Genomic DNA, 12,649 nt, shown 5'->3' with positions numbered 1-12,649 from the left:
CCTAGTTTGCTTTTTGTTGCTATAACAAAACATGGACTTAAACCAATGAGGGGAGGAAAGGGCTTTTTTTCAGCTTACAATTTATAGTCCCTCATTGAGGGAAACCAAGGCAGGAAGAGAGTAGAGACTGTGGAGGAACGCTCTGCTGGCTTGATTCACTACCCTTTTTCTACACCCAGGCCCATCTGCCTAGGGATGGCAGCACCCACTGTGGGCTTGGCCCTTCCCCATAAGTCACAGTCAAGAAAATGCCCCATAGACATTCCCACAGGACAATTTGATGGAGACACAACTCCTCAATTGAGTCTCCCTGATCCTACGTGACCTTAGTTTATGTCAAGTTGACAAAAACAAACAAACAAACAAACAAACAAACAAAAAGAACCAGCACAGGCACAAAGCAAGTTCCACATCACAGGAGGCTACAGAATGAGATTCTTTAAAAAAAGACAAAATTAGATAAAGTGTCTATACACTCTCATGCCCCTTTCCCAGGGCTGCTCTGCCTCCTTTCCCTGACAACCCCCTTTCTTTCTCTCATCAGTCACTCTTCCTCTTGTAGCCTTTGTAGCCCTTTTTCCACTCTCTTATTTCCCATGACTCCTATGGTTCTGCAGCTTTTAATATCATTTGCATGTTAGAGCTCCAAAATGTGCATTTCCACTCAAACAGGCCCAACAGCCTACTGGATAGTTCTGCATACATAATGCCCACCTCAGACCTACCACTCAAAATAATCTTGGTTTCCTTTCAGCCCTGCTTCTCTCACTTTTATCCACCTTGTTAAGTTCCAAAGAGGAGTCTTTGCTTGCTTAGTCCACAGCCGAGCAACCAGGTTTCGCATGCTTTTCTTCAGGGGCAGAACTGAAGCCCTTTCTGTGGATAGTAGACCTCACTTGCTCGGAGCCTACTCCACCACCGCTCTCATGGGTCCTCTCCCTCTCCCAGCATGCACTGGATCTGCAGTAGTCACCTTGCTGCCTGCCAGTACCCCCAAGCACCTCGAGCCTCTGAGCCTTCGCAGTTGCGGTTCCTTCAGGCCGAGATGCTCTTTGCCTACACATCTGCAAGGCTGCTTTCCTCTGGGTTTCACTCAAAAGAGGGACGATGGACCAGTGATGGAGAGCTTGCCTGGTATTTGCTAGGCTCGAGTTCCATTCTCAGCAGCACATGGCTGTACACACATGCAGGCAGATCCCAGTACTCCTGTGCACACACAGTCATCAGAGGGATGGTCTCTGACCAGTGGCCATAAATTGCATTCATGCTGTCTTGGATGCAGCTGTCATTATCTGACACACCACAGGCTTACATGTGTGTTTGTTTCCTATCTGTCTCTACCTCCCCCTCTAGACCACAGTCTGGAGGACAGGACCTTTGCTGTCAATGCTCTTGTATCACTAAAACCAATTTCTGCCACATTGTGGGCTCTAGATAAATATTTGTTGAGTAAATGAAAAATGAGCCCTCTTCCTATTGAAAGTCTTCTGACTAGCCTGTCACTGACTGGCTGATAGTTTATTAATTAAGAATATATATAGTATAAACCTCAGTGTAACCCCATATAGTTACACATTTTATGTCCAACAAATTTCTTTACAGTGGCCTTCTTCTGGGATGGTTAAATACGCTGCTTAAGGATACTTTGTTTGATATTCCAGAGATGAAATTAGATATAAAGTGACTAAGACTACAAAGTAGGTAGATGACTCCATTAGTTGAAATTAGTGCCACACTGAAATGTGTGTGAAAAATGTGAATTTTATTTAAATCCTCCGTTTCTCCTTCTATGAAGAGTAGGAAAGTTTAGAAGCTGGAGGTGACCAGATTCAGTTCACCGCCTTACCATTCCAGGTTCTTGCATGGTTCCTGAGAGCCAGAGAGAGCAGAGACTGCCGCCAGACTGTGGGGGTTCAAATCCAGACTCTGTTGAGAATCAGCTTTGTGTCCTTGAGTAAGCTAAAGCTTCTTCATACCTCTGTTGCTTTGTCTGGGTTGATCATTCATTAGGTTCCTGCTTCATGAGGTTGTCTGGAGGACTTGATGAGCTAATCAACGTAAGGTACCTGCGGGACAGTGCATAGAACGCACATACATGCAACCCGGCATTGGTGACGCACACCTTTATTCCCAGCACTCGGGAGGCAGAGGCAGGTGGATCTCTGTGAGTTCGAGACAAGCCTGGTCTACAAGAGCTAGTTCCAGGACAGCCTCCAAAGCCACAGAGAAACCCTGTTTCGAAAAAAACAAACAAACAAAAAAAGCACATATATGTGAAGTACGTGTTACTGCCCACTCCACCCTGTGCAGCTGCCAGCTCTTAGCAATTTACCATCTTTGTCCCGGGGACCTGGTGGGGATTTACTGCAGGGTACTCTGTGGCCAGCAGGTGCAGCCTTCACACCTTCTGAGCACTTTGTGTGTGCTTGCTCTTTCTCTTTCTTCTCTCTCTCCCTCCCTCCTGTGGATTCTGCCTTTGCTCCTCCTCCCTCTCTCCATGCTGTAGTCAGTGATGTCCCTGCCCTACCCTTTCCTTCCTTTACTTGTCTCTCTCTCCCTCCCTCCCTCTCTCTCTCTCTCTCTCTCTCTCTCTCTCTCTCTCTCTCTCTCTCTCTCTCTCCCTCTCTTCCCCTCTCTCTGTCCCTCTCTCTGTCCCTCCCTCCCTCTCTCTCTCTCTCTGTCTCTCTCTCTCATTCGAAAGCTTCCAGAGAGAAATGACATGTTATGTCACCACAACCACCAGAAGGCAACTTCTTAGCAGCTCTCCCTTCCTGAAGAAGCTTTTGCTCTTTCAGGTAGCCCCTCTGCAGAGCTCAGAGGTCCTTCATCTAAACCTGCTTATGGAGGTGATCAGGAATGCCACCTCAGCACTTTAGGCCCATGTGTGGCCTATGTCAGCAACAGCTACTGCTTTAGAGAACAGTCTCATCTTATCAGCAACCATGGGCTAACTGCAAAATCAACCACAACCAATTGTCTTGCTGGTAGCTCCTTAGGGGTATCCACGAAAGAATGCTATTGCTTCCGTCGTTAAAGTTTAAAGCCTAATGATATGCAAGTTCATTAGGGGCTGAGAATTAGGGGCGAAAGGACATGCTCAGTGGAAATGCTCCCACCCCATGTTTTCCTACTAGAACTTCCTTGATTGAAGGAATGTGTGTCGCTTATAACACACACTTAAGAAATCAATGTTCCCTGGAGTTTTTGCTAGGAATTAGGCAAACATGGCTAAAGGGCACTGCAAATACAAAGCCTTAAACTGTAGTCTAAGGGTAGTGTCTTAATGAGATTGTATTCAAGTGCTCGTGGGTATGGATATGATACACGTGTGTACAGTGTGTGTATATACACATGTGTGTGGTGTGTGAGGAGGCTAGAGCTTTCTCTCTCTGCCTTGTTTTATGACAGGTTTTCATTGACTCTGGAACTTACCTGTTTGGCTAGACTAGCTGGCTAACAAGCCTCACAAGTCCTACCCTCAATTTCTGAATGCTGGGATTACAGATGTGTGCCCTGTGCTGAATGCTGGGATTACAGATGTGTGCCCTGTGCTGAATGCTGGGATTACAGATGTGTGCCCTGTGCTGAATGCTGGGATTACAGATGTGTGCCCTGTGCAGAATGCTGGGATTACAGATGTGTGCCCTGTGCTGAATGCTGGGATTACAGATGTGTGCCCTGTGCTGAATGCTGGGATTACAGATGTGTGCCCTGTGCTGAATGCTGGGATTACAGATGTGTGCCCTGTGCTGAATGCTGGGATTACAGATGTGTGCCCTGTGCTGAATGCTGGGATTACAGATGTGTGCCCTGTGCAGAATGCTGGGATTACAGATGTGTGCCTTGTGCTGAATGCTGGGATTACAGATGTGTGCCTTGTGCTGAATGCTGGGATTACAGATGTGTGCCTTGTGCTGAATGCTGGGATTACAGATGTGTGCCCTGTGCTGAATGCTGGGATTACAGTTGTGTGTCTTGTCCTGAATGCTGGGATTACAGATGTGTGCCCTGTGCTGAATGCTGGGATTACAGATGTGTGCCCTGTGCTGAATGCTGGGATTACAGATGTGTGCCTTGTGCTGAATGCTGGGATTACAGATGTGTGCCCTGTGCTGAATGCTGGGATTACAGATGTGTGCCCTGTGCTGAATGCTGGGATTACAGATGTGTGCCTTGTGCTGAATGCTGGGATTACAGATGTGTGCCCTGTGCTGAATGCTGGGATTACAGATGTGTGCCCTGTGCTGAATGCTGGGATTACAGATGTGTGCCCTGTGCTGAATGCTGGGATTACAGATGTGTGCCCTGTGCTGAATGCTGGGATTACAGATGTGTGCCTTGTGCTGAATGCTGGGATTACAGGTGTGTGCCTTGTGCAGAATGCTGGGATTACAGGTGTGTGCCCTGTGCTGAATGCTGGGATTACAGTGTGTACCCTGTACCCAGGTTTTTAAAATGTTATTGCTGGGAATAGAACACAGGTCTTCATGCTTGCATGGCAACCATTCTACCAACTGAACTTTTATCCTGACTCCCATTCAGGCACTGTGTAAATCATGGTTGTTCTAGGTGCTAAATTCTTAATTCTTTTTTTTTTTTTTCTTTTGAGACAGGGTTTCTCTGTGTGACTTTGGAGCCTATCCTGGCACCCGCTCTGGAGACCAGGCTGGCCTCGAACTCACAGAGATCCGCCTGTGTCTGCCTCTGCCTACCGAGTGCTGGGATTAAAGGCATGTGCCACCACCGGCCTAAATTCTCAATTCTTATACAATTGAATAAGAATTGTCACAGATCTATATTGTCTGCATCTATGACATCTCTTTGTGGTATTTTTCACCATAAATCATAATCATAAGGAACTATGTCAGCTTTTTCCTTGAGGAAATATATGTACTACACATATTCTATACCTCTAATGATATTTATTTACTGAATAGAGAAAAGGAGTAACTACTGATTAAAGTGATGACGTACAGAGTGTTTGAAGACATTTTATATAATCAAATGGTCTTATTAGCTAAAATATCTGAGTAAACTATACAAATTGACATATTAGAACATAAAACCAAATGCAAAGTTATACTAAATAATATTATTTTGCATAAAAAGAAACTTCAATTTCTGTAATTAATAAAACGGAAAGAAACTGACTTGTCTCCACAGAATAAATCTGTGTTTTTGTTTGGTCTACCTGTACTTTGCTATGCCTTTAAAATAAATGTTTTTTTTTCAAGTTATATATCTGTACAGACTCTAAATAAAAGACAGCCTTACATTTGAATTGGAAGTTGTCAGGTGGCTACATTACCTTGAGAAAGACACAAAAACACCCATCTAAAGTGATAAAGATTTTTTTTTTTGATTTCTCTTTACTACATTTGTATCTCAGCACATCACATTTCTCAACAAAACTGGCATGCACCTTTTTGTTTTTTTGAGGAGAAGGAAGTCATTAATAGGAAAAGAGCCATTGAAAATGGCCCATGATGTCTAATTCCCAGGATCAGTGGGCCGAGTAGCCCATGTTTCTGCTGTGAATGGTTTTACGCTGAAGTGTGCATTTTAAAACTCATTTGTTGAACACATTGAAAGATCAAATATCTCCCTAAACCTACACAGGAAAATGTTTGCTATTCGGATCCTTCCTCTGCTCAGAGGAGCTTGTTAGACACTGCTTCTGGGTTGCCTGGAATCCATTCACATTACAAGGGGAGAAATCATAGATGAAGAAGCCAGGAAGACAGAATTTACAACTTATAAACACATTTTAAATAAAATCATAAGACAATTTAGAACTACATACATAATACAAACCTCATGTGAGAAGCATATAGAACAATGTGATAGGTGACCTTTTTTTTTTTTCTTTCCCATCTTAAAGATCCTATCCAGCTGAAGAGCACGAATAGATAGTACGATAGCCATTATTAGGCTGTAAGGGTTTGAATGGAACGGAATGCCTGTGATCAGGGTGATGTTCTCCCCCTTCTGATGTCATCAGTATGTAGCATGGTTCACAGTGTGTTAAAGTAACATACATTTAACTATGGTCTTTTAAAACATTGTTATGTGTAGAGGGGTTTTTTGCTTTCTTTTGTTTTTGTATTTTTTGTTTTTGGTTGGAGTAATCTTTTCTTGAAGATCTTGTTTTTTTTATTTTATGTGTGTTTGTGTTTAGCCTTCACATTGTTTTTTGCAACACATTGGAGCCTCTGGAGTTACAGATATTTTTCAGCCATCATGTGTTGCTGGGAACTGAACCTGGGTCCCTTCAAGAACAGCAAATGTTCCCAAGCACTGAGCTCTCCTACTCAGACCCTGTGTTGGAGTGATCCTATGGACACCTAATTGGATGTTCCAAATATCTCTAACCAAAAAACAAAAACAAAAACCTCTGCTAGAAAACCTATAGAGAGCCAAAGACTAGAAACTGTAGCAGCAGAAGTGGAAGAAGCACGTTTTTCCACAAGAAAAGTCTTTTGTTGGTTGTGGATGATCCTTTTAATCCCTCTATTGGTTCAATTTACCTAGAATTAAGTTGGAAGTACCATACAAGTTACTTGCAAGGAAGTGTGCACCCAAACTTGGCCATAAGTTATTAATGAGACACCAGGCTTCTGGGAAGGTCTCAAAAATACAGATTAGAAGTCAGATAACTAGGATAACAATGCCTTTTAGCCAGAGGCAAAGTGAAGGCTGCTAAGAGGCAGGTACCTACTGAAACAAAAGGGAGATGAGAGCAGCTACATTGTACCACTTCGGGAAAACTTGGCCAGGAATGCTAGAAAGGATATGAAAGGCTTTGAAGGAATGGACAACAGAATTTCCAGAAATCAATCAACAAGAAATCAGTCGTGGGTCTGGTATTGGTATTTCCAATACAATGGAAGCTAGCTAGTGTGCTGCAGTGAGCTAGGACAGCACCACGTATTCCCCAGCAATGTTTTTGGATACAAACAACAAAAACTGGGCATATTGTGAGATGAATCTGCTTGCAGAAATACTAGATCACCGAGAAGTGATTGAAGCCATTGTATCCGGAAGGGCAGGGCAATGGGCTAAGTGGGGAGTTAATTGAATAATTACACTCGTTGACGTTGGTGGGCAGGAAACGGATGGTGGTAGTCAAGTGAAGGGTGCAGCTGTAGACAAGGATTGTGGCTGAGAATGGCCGTTTCAAGGACTTTCAGTAACTGTATTCAAGTGACCTTGCTATGGATGCCAAAGTATGGTGGAGTTGAAGGATTACAGGTATCCGGACGATGGGTATATGGGTTAAACTTCATGGATTATGAATTTTGCAGCTGCTAGATGTGATGATGAAGAAAGAGCATCTGTATTCTCCTATAAAGGTAGAAGTGAGTCTTATTTTTAATTTTAAAAATTGGTTATTATGAATATTATCTATGTGAGTGTATGATGAGTAAGTATATGTATGTGTGTATACGATGTATGTAAGTGTATGGTGAGTGTGTGTGTGTGTGCGTGTGTGTGTGTGTGTGTGTGTGTGTGTGCACGAGTGTGTGCGTGTGTGTGTGTGTGGTGTGTGTGTGTGTGTGTGGTGTGTGTGTGTGTGTGTGTGTGTGTGTGTGTGTGTGTGTGTGTGATGCATGGTGTGGAGGTCACAGGACATACTTTTAGGAGTTGAATGTCCCCCACCCCCACCCCGTGAGTTCCAGACATCAAGCTCAGGCCTCTGACCTACCCATCAAATGATTTGACCTACTGATTTCCTTTCACTGGCATAAGGTTGGACTTTTAAATTATCGAAAGATCCCCCAAATGACCAAAATGACATTTTTGCAATGTGCATCATGAGACAACCACATTTGCCATATGTATGTGGTTGTTTTTCATTCTAATACTGCCTCTGAAAAGAAACATAAGTTATTTTGTATCAGACTCAATTTCTTCCTGACACTATTTTTGAAGGATTTCTTCTTTCTTCTCCAACCTTTAAAATGTCACAGGGGTTGGGGGGGAGATGACTTGGTAAAGTGTAAAGTGTTTGTGACTCATTTCAGAATCCCAGCACCCAGGTAAAGCCAGGTGCACTAGTAAGTGTCTGTCAGCCTTGTGCTCCTCCAGGGAAGCAGTAAGGCAGAGATGGGATCCCCAGAAGCGCCGGGGCCAGCTAGCCTGCTCTGTCTCAAACAAGGTGGAAAGGGAGGATGGACATAACCTCCACACATGTGTTTTGGCATTCACCAACACCCAGCCCCCACCCCCCACACAAACACACACACACACACACACACACACACACACACAGACCCATCATACACACACACACACACACACACACACACACACACACACACACACACACGCACAAATCCTTAAGAATTTTTTTTTTTTTCCGAGACAGGGTTTCTCCATGAAACAGCTATGTAGGCCAGGCTGGAATTAAAGGTGTAGGCCACCACCACCTGGCCAAAACCTATGAATTTTTAAAAATGTCACACAGAGGAAGGATGTATTTTCCTAATATCCTATACCTTAAGATTTTAACATCCATCAAGAATGAGACCTGGTTGGCAGAACCTCTAGAGAGTCTGTTATTTTTCCAAAGGAATCCTCTGTGTTGCAAATAGTAAATTTTATAATACTATTTAAATCACAATATAACAAGTCTTTTGCAGAGAAGTTCTTTAGTGGAGCAGTAGATGATACCAGTAAAGACTGATGTTTAACCCTGTCCTTTACTGTTCAGTGTCGAAAGGCACCTGGATGCTTCAGTAGAACTCCCATCTGAAGCCAATCGCTTGAGAGGTTTCAAACCTGCAATATCTTGTTCTCTATCACTAACAGCCAACAAACTCCCTTCGCTTATTGGGGTGAATATATTATTTTTCAGTTCTTGTTTGGACAAACTAAATTAATGAAATTTCGAAATAAGATGTCACTGTCCCCTGTTTTCCTTCCACCCTCCTTGGGAAGGTGATCTTGCTGGATCCTTTTCCTAACCTGACTCTGCTTGCTAGGAGATCAAAGAGCTTTTGTTTTTCTGTTCTCTGTATCCATTAGGCTGATTGTCCTGTTTCAATGAGATTAAGTAGCTCGGGAGAGGAGAGATACCAGGAAAGAGGGGGATGAACTGATGGTGACCACACAATATGGCAGTCTTAATTCTTTCTAAGTGATAGTTTGTCTTGTGGATGTCTTTCTTTTATGATTGCGTCTGGTTCATTTGTTTAGGGCATTCAGGCCCCTCACAGCAGAACAGAGAATCAGTGTTTGGATTTCTAATAAGGTTATAGGGACATGTAAACTCTTCCCTAGATATTACATCTTTCAGATACTAGAAAAAAAGCCTAGGATGTCTTTGTATGCTTAGTGTTTGTATGCTTGATGTTTGTATGCTTAGAGTTTTTGTTTCACGGATTATGCACCAAGTACTAAAATATCTTTTCCCAAATAAATTCAAAATCCTATACCTAATGTTACCTCCAGAGTTGCTTAAAAGCAGAATTATCCCAAGGGATTGTTGTGCCCAGATGGCTGAGCAAAGCTATGTAAGCAGCTCTCAGTTATGCTATACATAGCCTCTATATCTAGAAGGCTCTAGCCTTAGTTTTCCACTGCCATATTGAATTGCTTTTTGTTGAGATAAGACTTTTGTTATCTCACTAGCGAGAGTGAAGCAATGCTTTTAAAGGAGCAAACAAGGCAGTGGTATTTATTAACCACATTCTCCCCACATACTTTCTCTCTTGACTTTCAGGGATTTCTTGCCTGCTGCCTTTCAAAGAAAACAGAGGTCACCAGCCATGGACTCCTTTGGGTTCAAGTTCCTGGTCATCTTTGCATTTTCAGGCTTGACCTCGGTCTTAGCTATTACACCTGGCCAGCCCTATAAGGAAGATTTCTTCTGCTTGCTAAAACACATGTAACCTGTGCTCTGAAAGACCTCACTTCCCACCTGTTTTCTTTACACTCATCTTTACACTGGAAAGACACTCTTCAACATGTTGATTGTCTGTAGGCTGTGGAGTATGTTCAGATTCCCAGCTTTGTGAGCTGTCACCTATGCTGTGGTTGGCTTTGGTGATGCAGCTGTCTTTGAGTCACTACTGCTCCCATAAGTAACCCCCTCACTTATATTCCTAAAACCAACCCCAATAAATCTCATTGATTCACCACGTTGGACTTTGGTGCTATCTGTACTGTGGTCTATCCTGGTTTCCCTATTTGAGGTGAGTAGACAGTGTGTTTTACATCTCCCAAGGAAAAGTTTTGTCGCACAACACCCTTGTATCTGTTTTCTATCTCTGCTAATTTCACTCCTTTTATCCATCCCTTAGAAGTTAAGTTCCTAGGTATTCATTTTTCTTTTCTCTTCTTGCCCTCTCTGTCTAGGCTAGCTTATACAACTTTTGGACTTCGGACTTTTCTTCCAGGTACCTGTCTCCAAAAGATCATGGTAGTTCTCCTGAGAGGCTCCTCAAAACTCCACATTCTCCAACCATCACTCGGTATCCTGTGGATGCTGGTACAAACTCCTTCCCCCATTCTCCTGGCTCACTCAGAACTCGTCCGGCTCCCAGACACCCAGGCGTGAAGTGTGACCCTCTTCTTTCTTCTTTCCTCCTAGTTCTACCCCACGAGAAGCTTTTGTCTGCCCTCTGCCCTTCATTCCCCTGTTGTAGACTAGAATGAAGTTGTGAGGTTGCAGCCAGGCTTTCCTTCCTGGGTCGTGCTGCAAAAAGGTCGTATCATACCACTTAGAAGATTAGCGACCTTCAGTTCCCTGTGGCCTGCAAGAAATGCTCCCATCAAAATTCCTTACTTAGAATATGATCCCCTTCATCATACGGCCAAGCCTAGTTTTCTAATGATGCTGGCCTCCCACCCATATAGAGTTACGTCGTACTCGAGAGCGCTCCCGGTTGTGCCTTCACAGCTCACCTTGAGCCTCTCCCCTTCCCTGGAATGCTCGTTTTCCTTCATCTTCATTTCTTTGTCCAGCAAATCTGTTCTCCCTTTAATGGGTGCCCCCAGGTCACCCATTTTCTGCTGCCCTACTCTGCACTGAGCACAGCTGTCCTCTACTCCCCACCTCCCAAACATCAGTTGTTCTGCCTTTGGTGTTTGCACGGGATTTTATGAGTGCTCGCTCTCTCTCTCAAAGTCCTTGTCTCACTGCGCTGTGTCTGAAATGCCTCCCTCACTGGACTAAGAGCACCTACAGAAGTCTTCACCTTTGTCTGTGGTGAAGCATGCTTCCAGAAGTTTCAACTCTGTCCTCAAGGCGGAAGAGAGAGCACTGGACAGTGGCTGCCTGTGGAACTAGGACTCTCTCCTGGCTGTCTTGTCTCCTTCCCCATCTCTGCTAAAGTAAGTCAAGAGCATGGGCCCCTCACTGATAGGGAATGTCCTTCTGTATATGTTTATCTTATTGATTGAATGAAGTACTGTTGGCCAATGAAGAAGCAGGCTAGGTGGGACTGGGTATCAAGGAGGATTCTGGGAAATGTAGTAAAAGAAAGTCTTGTGCTACAGGCAGGAAGTGTCATAGCAGGCAGAATGATATATAACCAAGGGCAAGAAGGAAGTCATCCCCTTCTCTCTTCCTCCTGATCTCTGCTCTGGAGTCGCCATGTGATCCGCCAGCAAGAGAGGGCACCAGCAGAAGGCATCCTCTATAAGTCTTATAAAATATATAAATTTATGATAATTAAGACTGAGCTAGCAGATGAGAAATCCTAGTCATTGACCAAGCAGCATTTGTACCTAATATAAGTCTCTGTGTGTTAATTGGGATCATAATGTGGGCGGAACTTGGGTGGCTTGGCGGAAAGCAAGCACATGGCAGCAGGACTCAGTAGCATGGCAGAAAGACTTATCGTTACACCTCACCACTGCCTTCTCCTATCCACCATTGCCACTCAAGGGTTTGCACAGCCACCCTAACAGTGGGTTCCAAATAAATATTAAATAACGGCTCAATCCTTTAAGCCTCTCTAGTTTGTGTTTGAGTTATTTTCAGCAATTGACTTATATTTAGATGTCAGATTGTGCCTTTGTTTTGATTAGCCAAGTATGATATTTACTAATCTCTTGTAACTTTACCATGAACATTTCACTAACAGTAGCTACCACCTGCATAGGCAGTTGAAACAACTGCAATTGCTGGAGAAAATTATAATAAATAAATAACAAAAGTCTTAATTTGTGGGGAAGTAAATCTGAGAGAGCAAGGAATTAAAAGGAAAAGACTGAACACGGTGATAAATGGTGCTTACTTGTTCACTCACCACACTGGAATGCCAATAAATGTGTAACATCACACACCCTGGAATTTGATATAATTATTAACTCCATTTATTAGAACAGAGAGACTAAAAAAAAAAAGGTAACTGAAGTTGCTTAGCAAATACACTTTAAAAAAAAGAAGAAAAATAAAACAAAAACCCAAGTCCCAATAACTGTAGTGTCTTCTGCTTGTGGTTTCTTCATTACAAAGAAGTTATGGGACGGTGGAAAACATAAAACAGTTTCCATCAACTGAGCAGGCTTGAGGGTGGTCTGGGGAATTGTGGGGGAAGAGAAGATCAGAGCTAGTTCTTAGCTTGGTGTTTTGAGATCTATCTGTAAGCACAGCCTCAAGAAGCTGAGGCAGGAAGAGCTGGAGCTGGAGGCCATCCTG

The sequence above is a fragment of the Cricetulus griseus genome, assembly GCF_003668045.3.
Source record: "Cricetulus griseus strain 17A/GY chromosome 1 unlocalized genomic scaffold, alternate assembly CriGri-PICRH-1.0 chr1_0, whole genome shotgun sequence".
Taxonomy (NCBI): Eukaryota; Metazoa; Chordata; class Mammalia; order Rodentia; family Cricetidae; genus Cricetulus; species Cricetulus griseus.
Note: the sequence above shows the minus strand (reverse complement) of the source record.